A 12,647-nucleotide genomic window follows, 5' to 3' on the forward strand; every position below is an offset into this window, starting at 1 on the left:
ATCTTTAATGGCCTTAAAAGGTGAGAAGATATTAAGCAAATGCCCATTTTTGGGTAAACTATTGCTTTAAGTCCATTGCGTATATTTCAAATCCTATTGCTCCTCTGTATCCTTTTCTTTCTCATCTCTCGCTGTTTATACATCTAAAATGGCGAAATGTTACAAAATTGAATTAGAAATAGGAAAGGGCAAGAGGCTAATATCATTGTTCCTCAGTGTTACTCTCAAAATTGCTCGCCCCTTGGAAAAGTTTGCTCAAGTATAGACTTCAGTCTGTTCACACTCCCCCTCCTCCATCAGTCTCAGCGGGTAGCTCTCCATTCATTACGTAGATCCTGTGTGAGTCAGACGCCTGCTGTCAGACTGGAGAAATAAGATGGAGTGGAGAAACTGGTTGCAGTTTATTTGTTCTTTATGACTTTTCATGAGGTGAATGAGAGAATGCAATACGCAAGTCAGATTATAAACGTGTATTCCTTTTTTTTTTTTAAAAAGAGGAAATTATGGCTTCATTGCTCAAAATGCCATTCAGAAAGGCATTATAGCAAATTATACAGTGCATACAATGGCTATTAATGTTTTAAATGAGTCTGAACTGCTCAGCTTTAATGGTAATTTTGAGAGTAACTCTATTTGTGTTAAAAGCAGCTGGCTGATGGTGAATGTTCCAGTTATTATGGATCGCAGAGGGGTTATAAACACAGCTGGCAGCCAAGATTCACTTGCAGTTTGGTGCATTGAGACCTTATTGGCAGCAGCCTAAGTGATGTGTTACTTTTAGAGCTAAGAACATAAGTAAAAACAGCACCAGTAATGCATGTATTTTTAAGATGTATTTTAAGTTTTAATCTTTGTCATTAAAGTTTAATTTGATATACAACTGACGATAATGACCGAAATGACTTCAATCACCCATTCATTCTAAAATGGCTACGTCAGTGTATGTTTAAATGTATAAAAATAATGTATAAATCATGGAGAAAAAGGTTATCTAGTACATTAACAAGATTTTTACATTTTCTAAAGAAAATGACAGGAGTATTTACAGATACAGGCTCAAAAGCTTATTATTATCAAACTTACATTTACATTATGGTCTTGTGTAGTTCATCTCTTTGAACACTAGACTGCAGTGTAACACAAGCCATCTCTCATGATGCTTTACCTAAACTTAAAATTCAAAGTCTGGATATCAAACCATATATATATATATGTATACCTATACCTGTTTGTTGTTATCTTATCTAAACTTAACCTATTTTTATTTATTTTTTTACTTTACTGCTATATATATCTTCCCCCCTATCTAGACCTAGTACAAAAAGGGTATTTTTTCCCAGCCCCTAACTCCTCTCAGGTGGTACTAAAGCAGTATGCACGCTTCATTAAAGACAGCAAACACCTGTGTGCCTCCTGTGACTGTGAGGATAGAGTATTTAGCTTTCTACCATAGACATCTAGAGCTCTCTCATCCTCTATTTCAGCTGACGAGGGGCATTGGACAGCCCTAAACCAGAGTTTCTTTCCTTCTAACTGAGAATCTGATTAAATGAGGGCAGGTTGGTTCTGACAGATACCGAGTGCTGGTGTGGTGATGAGAAAATGAGCTCTTTATCACCGCCTGAGAGAGTGAGTCAGCATGTTTAGTGAGGATGAGATTTGCTCATTTCAAAAGCTTCCACGTGATCGTCAACCAAACTACGGTTTTGCACTTAAACATTCAATGGGGGTGTATGTTTAGTTAAATTGAGATGTAAATGATTTTGAATTTAACTCTGCCTATTTATCCAGTTTATATGCCATTAAAGAGAATATTGATATTGCGATAATGGCAATTATTATGATAATGGCTTATACGACTATGGCAACATGTGTTTATGTGTGTACTATGTATGTACTATATATGTACTCAAATGGAGTTCCCACCCAATTTTTTTTAACTCCAATAATCTGTTTTACTCGCATTTACATCACAATATGGAAAATGTCAAGTAACTTCAAATCAAAATGTATTTTATTTGCACAATATATTTTTTTACACATGGTTATAAAGAGGCTTTGCAGAAAATCAAGTCACGTTTATCAGACCTGGACCTTGTACAGCAGTACAAGTAAGTGCTCATTTAGGATTTTCTATACAGGATATATTGTTTTACATGGGTATATTATATAAACAAAAACTGATTACATTTCTATATCCAACTTTACACAGTATACACATTGATTTGCAGTCTACACAGCTGTGTGATAATTGAAATATATAGCACATTTTGATTAGCTATTTAGTATATACAGCTTTACTTATTAGATATTAGATTCAGCTTCATATTTATTCCTCTGATAATGATATTACAATCTAAAATATCTGTTTGTACTCCCATTACACTTTTGTCATGCAACAAGGAACGTTTCTGGAATACTCCTTCCCTCTGCTATTGGTTAAACAAACAGAAAGTCCCGCCCAAACTCACCCTATTGGCTGAGGCGGTGTTGCTATGTCAGGCTGGTCGGGATTGTCAAACAAAGCAAGGTTTTTCCCAAAGCCACGGTGTTTACACTTTGCAGGGAAATCAACATGGCATATAATTGTCTCTGCACATCATAAAAGGCGCTTTAACCTTTTAACACATCACATTTTAACTAAGCAAGCAAGTCTCATTTGACATGTCACACAGGAGTTGATGGAGGCAACCTTGGTAAGAGATAAATTACCTAAAGCCTATTCTGTCTATGATGGAGGTGCTATGCAGTCGCGTTAGTGCCTGAAATGAGCTCACCGTTGATGCACAGGCCAGCTGTGAGAACTTCAGTCTGATGTGACATCAGATCAGTGCTTACAGGCATCTGTGCTTGTCTAGTCAGAGCCAGCTGTCCTGTGCTATGATTGAGATCACACCGGCACCTCGTCTGTGCCAGACTAGCGGTGTTTGGCACTCGCCATCAGCCATTATCCAAGACCCTGCAGCTCCTCCATGCACTGCTGCACAAATGCAGTGTAACTGCCATCTGCTGAAAATCCTGTCACAGTCAGAATCTTTTAACCAGTCAGTGCATTAGCCAGGGAATGGATTGCTACACGGTAAGAGCTGGATGGCAGTGGATGGTGATTTTAGTTGGAGTTGAAAGGGGTGGGGCTAATCTAGACACATAATTACTGTACAGCAAGTCAACAGCACTCGTTTTTAACACAGAGTAAACCTTTATACAATTACTCTTTATTTGCTTTATATTTTTAAACAAAACAGAACATAAGAACAACCCATACAAAACTTTTACAACATTTATGGGTATTCAGATTTCGATCAGATTCTGACGTATAAATACAGTTAAATAAAGTTAGTTAGCTACACTAAAAAAACAATAAAATGCGGCTAACTACATTATAAATTACAGTTCAAATGTTTGGTGTTTGTAAGATTTTTAATATTTCTAAAAGAAATCTAATGCTTGTAAAGACTGCATGTACTCAATTTTAGTTTTATTTTAATTATTTTTTCTCCTAGATTGAGCCATATCTCCACTTCAATAGAAATTACACACACCAAACTTAAAGTTTTTATTCCTGTCTATATACTGAAGGTTTTTACAGAGGGATTTGTTCATATATAATTTGCTCAATAATATAATTTACCCCCCAAAAACGGTCAAAACGTATTGTTTTCTGTCTGTTCTAAGTATTTTCTGAATTATGGAGCGACAAAATACCAACTAAGATAACCAAAATTCCCTCTGTAAAACCTTTTTACTCTAATGCTTCCAAAAAAAATAAAATAAATAAATAAAAGAATTTTAAAAACTGGCTTCATCGTGTTTAGATTTATTTAGTTCTATAAATGTATGCAAATTAGCTCATATTTCAATAACTAATGCATCATTTGCATATTTAAGCTTCATATTTTAGAAATCTTGTATTACAAAATTAATATTTTTGCAATTATCAATGTAATCAATCAACTAGCTAAGGTGATAACTATTAGTAATTTTTTTACCCTATTCACCTGCAGTGTCTTGCCTTAATACCAGTGATTTTTTTCATAAATCTGTGTATTTTTGTAGCATTATAAATGTATTTACAGTTACTTAATTAAAGTGAAACGTTGAACTAATACATTTGTTTACGAGAACCATCTGATTTACTAGAAAGAATGAAGCTTGCACACACACACACACAAAAAAAAGGGAAAAAAATGTTTTTAAGCAACAACCGTTGCTATATGTTTGTTTTGATACTCCCCAGAACTGGTTTGTACAGATTCACTTGTATTCCTAGCACATTTGAAGCAGCTTGTCGCATATGATAACGGTTATCACACGTATCCAAAGGCTTCCCAAAGGTGTGTGTGACACAAAAAGAGATACTTTCTGCATGATTGTGTGAGCATCTTGCAAAGCTTTGTGGAATTTTTCCCCAGGGAAGGCATTTTTACCCTCAATAAGTCATAATTCAGACATTAAGTCCCTTCAGTGATGATAAGACTATATGGGGTTCAAAGAGCCCTTGGTCACACGCTCACCTGACTCAATATAAATACCCATGCCTGGACAGGAGGAAGATAGGGGTCGTGATAACTGGTTGTATGAATCAACACGGCCTTCTGAAAGAGCCAGCAGCCTGCGGACATGTTTATGCAAAAATATCATGAGAGGAAACAACATGGTGTGACTGGTGTGCATTTACTTCTCTGTAGGTTAGGGAAAGGTTTTGCCGTGCCCCGTGGCTAACTGTCATATTCAAACGGTTCCCAAAAGATTTGAGAAAAAATCCTGCTTGCACAGTGCTTTCTCCTGACAGCTGTCTCTAAGTTTTGCTCTCATGTGCCACAGGATATTTCGCTTGACACTTAAAAGCGACACACTAACACAAAAAAGATAGTATTAGCCCTCTCTTTCATAGGAATATCTCGAGTTTGCTACAAGTTAAAAACTCATTCTACAGCATTCAAGCGATAATGCTGCACTTCTTTCTTTGAAAAGGAACAAAAATGTGGGTACAGTGAGGTATTTACATGTAAAAAAAGATTGGGGCTAATATAAATTAATAATCACTGTTTTATAGCTACAAGACACAAAAATACACAGGTTACTGTGGCTAGTGTAGAAAAATAATACTTACTTTACAGTTATTCAATTCGACAACTTATAGACTATTAAAATTCTTTAAACTGCTTTAAATAACACATTTTAGCACATTTAAAGTGCCTTTATAAAATTGTATACTTCACATTTCTGCTTTAGATCTCTAATTTGCACCATTTTTGCATTTTAAGGAAAAAGCAGCACACGCCTAAATTATTTTTTTGTCGTAATCAACATCATGCCACAAATGCTGTCAATTGAGCTTAATTTGCACCAAACCCAGGATAATCCTTTAGATCTATCGTCAAGCATGTACACAAAATGAAAACTGGAGACAACTAAAGAATAATGACCCAACACATTAAACTGTCTGTCTCCTGATTACGTCCATTTCTCTGTGACAGGCCAATTGTGGCTCACTGTCAATTCGTTGGAGATTAGTAAAACTCATCTTTCTGATAAACTCTCTTTTCCCCTTTCCCTTTTCTCGCCCCCTCTGTTTCATCTCTCCTCTTGTCATTAATTATGCTGGGGCTCTTCTGAGTGGTAACAGCCAGTGGAGATATAATAAAGAACTCTTATCACTTTTTCATTACGTTCCAAATCAGGCCTCCTGGTCAGCGGCTACGGGATAACAGATTGGGCCGTGTAATATTAGGCCATGGCTGTGGACAGATAGTGGCCTGGGGTTGGATCTGATACACTACAGGTTATCAGAGTGATAAGGTTAGAGCTGCGAGATTGGTCACTCAATGGCACGGATGCTGGTTCACTGGCGGTATCACGTCAACAGCAATTATAGTCAGAGGAGTATAGTGCATCTTTTGGCTTTAGCAAGACCGATCATATGGATGTGTGAGGTCTTCTTCTCCATTAACATCCATCAATCCATTCATCCGCTTTTTCAAGCCAACATTCAAGCGAGCAACCTAGGCTCATTGGAAAAAACGTGCCTCTTTATACATTTCTGCAAAACTCAAAAAACGTACCTGGATGAATCGGTGCAGTTTGAAATTACCACTAGAGGCAGTAAAACTTTTACAGTAAAGTTTTATTCATTTTCACACAAAAGCACGATTTGCAGGTACGTTTTGGTTTAATAAAGGCTAATTTTCATACAGTTGCAGAATGTTGTGACTTCAAATAAACTGTTGTAACATCCTGCATGATCTGAAAAAGAACATTCTCCTCTCATATACAGCTCTATATATATGAGTTTTCTAATGAAGTAGGCTTACTCGGCAGCTCTCGTGGTACCGTGTTGCACATAGGTCATGAAAAGAACTGCGCAGAACTGCCGCGGTCACATATTATGACTAAAACATGTGCTTAAGCGCCACTCTCTGAACATTTTACTTTGAAACTGCTGTGAACCGTGCAGTAAAGCACATAATTACGGGGTTACATAAATGTATGTAGAGGCACGTATTTTCAACGAGCCTGGCTTGGAAAGATTCGGCTTTTAGACTTTTAACTGGACAAGAATGGATGGAAAATAACAAAATTAGTTTGGATTTTCAAAACCTTCAGTTTTTACTTCAGTAATACTACTTAAAATAATCATTAATACTGTAATACCAGTCCTTATCGCAAAGTGAAAACATCAAGGCCAACGGCTGTCTTCATGACAAATATTAATACTGAGCTCAGTAAAAGGGTGATTAGGAAACTATTTGATGTCACCTTCTAATTCCTTTAAAGTATGTCCTCAGACATCTTTTGAATCATTTGATGACTCATAATCATAATAACAGGGTCATACGTGGTGTTTTGCTCAGTGGGCTTCTTGCAAGATCTAAAGACGCGCATGCACATCTTTTGCATTGCCATTGTAATGTGAGCATTCAAAAACCCTTTCTGTGTGCTCAAGCTCATTCACAGACGTTTTCAAACGTCCTTGTTCTGCAGAATCCCAGGAAGATTGTTACTTTGCGGATAGCCAAGACACTAATCGTAAGGATGAAATACCAGAAGAAAACTTACCATCTGTATCAGCATGGTGACAGAGTCTGCCTCACAGAACGACAGACAAATTAAACCACAGCTTCTAGCTTTCTCTTATTTGACTCGCTGGCTAACAACACAAAATACGTGCTTGTAAATAACAGATGCTGCAATAGTTATAGTCAGTGTGCTTGAGCATATGGATGATGTGGAAAATGGAGTGCCTGTCAGTTATTGTAGATAAGTGCACATGCTGTTAATGACGTCTCTTATGCTACGTCTGCAGCTGTCTTTGTCCATTTACAGGAAATCAAAAAAGAATCTTCTTTAGTTTAGCATACTCAAAACTTTAGCAAGGAAAACAGCTACATAATGTCGGACATTTTACACAGCGAAGAAATACTTTTTACTTAAGGAAAGAAAAACAGGAAGAAGACTAAAAAAATAACAAATCCTTAAATTGCCCATTATGCTTCAGCCGAGAGTGGTGCTGAGATGCCAGCTTGCTTCAAGTTATTGATCCAGAATATCAAAGTTCTATTGTAGCTCTGCTTTTCTCCTGTAAAAACTCCATGTTTTTTCCCTCTCACCTGACTCTTCATTTTCACTTCATTTTAACCAACACTATGAAAAGTGCTGCAATTTTGCCTTTGAGAAAGATTTGTGTTTGTGTGCATGTACAGATGCAATTTGGTTAACGGTTAGAAGGTGATTTTTGATTCAAAAATAAGTGCCTTTTTTACATCCACATCCAGCACTGTTCAAAAATTTGTAATATGTTTCTTATACTCACCAAGGCTGCACTGATTTGATCCTACAGTAAAACTACAGTAAAAAATGTTACAATTAACTATGTATTGTCAAAGATGAATAGTAATGCTCATTTTCTTTTCAGTGTAATATTATTGTAAAGAAATTATTCTAATATGCTCAAGCAACATTTGTTACTATTAGTATTGAAAACAGTTGAACTGCTTAATATTTTGTGACAATATAAATGTTTTTACTGTTATCTTTGATCAATGTAATGCCTCCCCAATGAAAAAATAAATAAATCAATGCCCCCAAATCAGCTCTGCAGGATTTATACAGCGCCTTGATCAACTAAGAGTGAACAAATGTATACTAATAGTTTACTATTAAACTACTAGTTTGGCAGTATTTTAATTCAAGTGTACTTGAAGGTTTTTTTTTGAAGTGAATCTTACTTTATACTTTAAGTACTACTATACAGGTATACTACTATAAGTATACTACTACCCTATTTTGTAATGTGTATTTTGTTATAAGAATATATGAACATACAAAACTTACAAAAGAAAGGACTGGGTTTTTGCCTGTAAAAAAAAGCATAACTTTAGTCTAGCTTCTTGCATTCTTTTTTTTTTTTTTTATAAACACTTGAATGTGGGTTTCATAAATAAAACAATAAAGAAATAAGTAAACAAGATTTTAAACGAGCTGAAACAAAGCTGAAAAAGTCGGACTGGATTCAGAATGATGATCAAAGCATGAATGGAGTCCAGTAGCTTTACCTCTTCAATTATTACCTCTTCAACATTTTATTCCATAACGTTAGAAAATTTTAATCCTGTTTTATTTCTGATGATCATGTTAGATTACATGTGAAAGCAAAGAAAATGTGTAAATTGTGTGTTATTCTAGATATATGCCAAGTATACTTAAATGTAATTAATTTCCAGTACATTCCTGAGAAGTGCATAAAAAGTAGACAAAAGTATACTTTCCTATTTTATGTTTAAAAGAAGTATACTAATAGCACACTTGAATGAACTTCTTTTTCGTAAGGGAATGAGACTGTTCTGTATATAGTTCCTCAAAAACATCTACAAGAAAACTGAATGCAAGTTTATTCAACTAGATCTCTAGAACTAGAAAAGAAAAGTTCTCTTAGTTCTTTTACTTAAGGTTATGCTACCCAAAAAGAATACATATATATATATATATATATATATATATATATATATATATATATATATATATATATATATATATATATATATATAGCCTCATATTTCAAATAGTGTACAAAAATAGAATTACAACAACAAAAAAGTTTTTGTCATAATGCAATATAACAACCTTGTTCAACAATAGACAGAACAATAAAATAGACAGAACGGCAGACGTAGGCATACAGATGATGGATTGCTAGATAGCTAAACAATACAATAACAAACAATAGAAAAAGAAGAAGTAATCCATAAAAAATAATAATCTAATTCTAAACTGATAAGTTTACCTGTAACTGTATATGTGTTTTTCTGCCTATTTAGACATCATTACTTTAGCACCATCGACAGCAGTGCCATACATCATGCAAACAGCCCTCTTCACACAAATCAGGCTACGTAGAGCAAGGCTTGAATCAGTCATTAATGGGACATTTCAGTTAGGATGCTGCCTTAAGGTTTCGGAGACAGCATATCTCGATGTGTAACATTAGTCATTAGTAACTATGTCATGTTGTTGATTACCTGAAATATGAAATCTCATTTAGCCTTTCTACAGCCATACAAGTCGAGATAGATGGAGGCTGTCTAAATTGCAGAGAGGTATTTTGCCCTGTGAAAATGATTATCCATTCTACACGTCAGGTATTTCTTCCAGCCGTTAAATTTGCGGGATTTCAAATGAATTTTCAAGTATAGAAAATGAAAAGCACATCCATTTTAAGAGCAAGCGTGAATGTAGATTAACATTGCGGTGGGCTATTACTCTGACCAGTAGGAATTCTCCAAAGGAATATTCTCCACAGGGGCTCAGCAGAGTTTCCCCCTTCATCTCCGGTACTTGTGGCGCTTGGCGGCATGCAACAATAATGAAGGCAGCACCTGCTATGAATTCATTCATAGATCATCTGCTTCCTTTATTAATGCGTAAAGACTTACTAGGCGGGCTGCGCACCTCCACATCCAACCTCTTTGATTAATGTTTCTTCTGAAAACCGCATCAGTTAGAGAAGGCGCTATCTGGTATTTGTCTTTACAAGATCGTATCGACTTTTGTGAGCCCATGCAGAAAATGAACTGTCATGTACGCAACCGGTCACAAAATGAACGCCATTAATACCTCTGGACTAGCGTGGCCAGACTCGCCATCCTCCGCCTCGAGTGTTGGGAAAATAAGCACGTCTGTCTGGCTGCTGTGATGAGGGAGTGCTGACATCCATTCAGTCACATCAGAAGAATGGTTGTAATAAGACTGACTATCAGCACTTTTCTTAGAAAAACATTTTAGTGGGGAGATGATACAACAAGCTATTCCGGCGTGTGTTAGAGTAGCTAATGACATTATTATCAGCGCAAGCACAAGCGGGAGACTTCCACTCCACCCGGTGACCGCCATTCATGTCTGGGTTTTCACAGACGTAAACTGAAGCTCAAAGCCAGATCAACATGCAAACAAAGGCTGCTAAGTAGAACAGACGCATTGCACAACAACATTTCGCCATGATTCAATTCATAAGCACTTGATTGTTCTATTAAATTCTGAGTTATGTAGATATGCACTAATGTAATTTGAAATAACATGATACTGACAGTTTGAACCATTTGTTAAAATAATAACTGAATGATGAATGTAACTTGTTCATGAATCAGTGGCATTGTAAGCCTGAGTTTAAATTTCTACATTCACCATGTAGCCCTGTATGTTTGTTTTTGCATGGAGAAAACTAATCCTTTTCAGGTATATTAATAGGCTTTGTTGTAATTAATGGAGTATTTTGGTTGAGATCACGGTTGAATGTGAAACTGCGTGAGATAGATGTACGGCCTTGGAAAAAGTGAACTCTGCATTAATCTTGGTGCTACTCTAACCTTGCATCCCATTTAGATTATGGCTTAGAAATTGTAACAGCCAAACATGATGCACACAATTTCCCAGTAAAATGATAAACTTGCAATGCACAGAAACATGATCCATTTACTTTACAAGATGAGTCACTAGTTGTAAACATTCATAGTTGACATTAACTGAAACGTTAACCTCCAGGGGACAACTACAAACCTGATGCACTTCCAGTGAAGCTTCACAAAGATGAACTCTGTTCGATTATAGTTCTGGCCAGGATCTCCTTTTGAGCCCTTCAGTCAGCATTTGATTTATTATTTAGCACCTTGATAAAGTTAAAGAAGTGCTAAAGAACAGAGAGAGGAATAGAGATAAATATCAAGATCTTTGAGAGAAAAGCCAGTAGACTGGGAAAAAGAGTAATACAATATTAAATAATACATAAAGTGAGATTAGTAATGAATTATCATATACTGTTGAATAGAAAAGCAATGTTGGGATTTGGATGCTGGCGTCTATATCAGGCTTCTTATCTGATCTAGCAGGCTGCATTTGGACTTCTGGAAGAAGACAGCGCTAGTGGATCATCTTTCCTTTTCTTGGTGAAAAACTGCTCGTCTATCAGCTAGTCCATCACCACCTCTGACTAGCCTAGACCAAAAAGGGAAAAAAAGCTGCCTATGGGAATGACATATATAGCCAACAGAAAGCTAAGTATTTGTTGGTGTAGCAAACTTCCAGAATTTACAATGTGAATATGTCCCAAAAGACCCAGTGTTTGGACACTGCTCTGGTTTTAAGGATTACTAGGAGTCTTGATTTCAGTCCAGAATTCTGGCAGCAAAATAATGCATGTGATTGAGCTTAACAGACCTCAAACAGCCCTGTTCAGTAGTAAATGCCTAAAAAAAACACAATAACTTTACATGCATGAGAGACTTTTGTTCAGAGAATAAAATCCAGCTGACATCTGCCTGAATCCCCCCTATTGAATTTGACACCTTTGGTGCACGATCAATGCCAAGGATCAATGTTTGGCCCCTGCTGAAACAAACATTTTCAGACCACCCCAATAAATCATTTATTTCGCTCATGAATTATAGACTATGGATGAGAGAGACGAAAACAAAATGGACTCTAAGATAAAATTCCACCCTTTAAAACTACGCCAGCCTCTCTTTCATTATTCGTAGTTAGTACTAAGAGAGGCATTGTCTGTAATGAAATGCCCAATGCCTCAAAGATTCAGACAGAATCTGTTGTTTACTTTTAACTACTGAAAGCCATTAAGTGTCTCAGTTGTAATTGGATTCTCAAAAGGATGCCTGCTTAGTGCTCATACCTCAGAGCCAACATCAAATACACATATATCCCACAGTCATTGTATGTTAAAAGTCGCTTCTTTAGTCTTCATATTGTTTTGGAGCGATCCTGCAGATTCACCTGCTGTGCTTTGTCTCTGAAACATGTGTCTGACGTTCCCCGCATGCACTTATAACCACTGCGGAAGATAAGAAGCATTTCAATGGCGAGCACCAGGAAAAGAGCATCAGAAGTATCCGTTTTTAAAATGAGGTTTTTCTGCTGTGATACCTTTGGGGCTCTGGGTCCACTTAACTGCAATGTCATTAGTTAGGATTTAAATGAGGACTTTGTTGTTCCGCAGTGCTATCCATTTAGACTTTAATTACAAACAGAATGTTTGGTGGCATCAGGGAACAGAATGCCACATTGCACGCTGGATACTTATTCCGTTGCGCTAGTTGTGTGAATTTCGGTTAAAAATGAAGCTAAACAGCATAATATTGATT

The sequence above is a fragment of the Puntigrus tetrazona genome, chromosome 14 (genome assembly GCF_018831695.1).
Source record: "Puntigrus tetrazona isolate hp1 chromosome 14, ASM1883169v1, whole genome shotgun sequence".
NCBI classification, from domain to species: domain Eukaryota; kingdom Metazoa; phylum Chordata; class Actinopteri; order Cypriniformes; family Cyprinidae; genus Puntigrus; species Puntigrus tetrazona.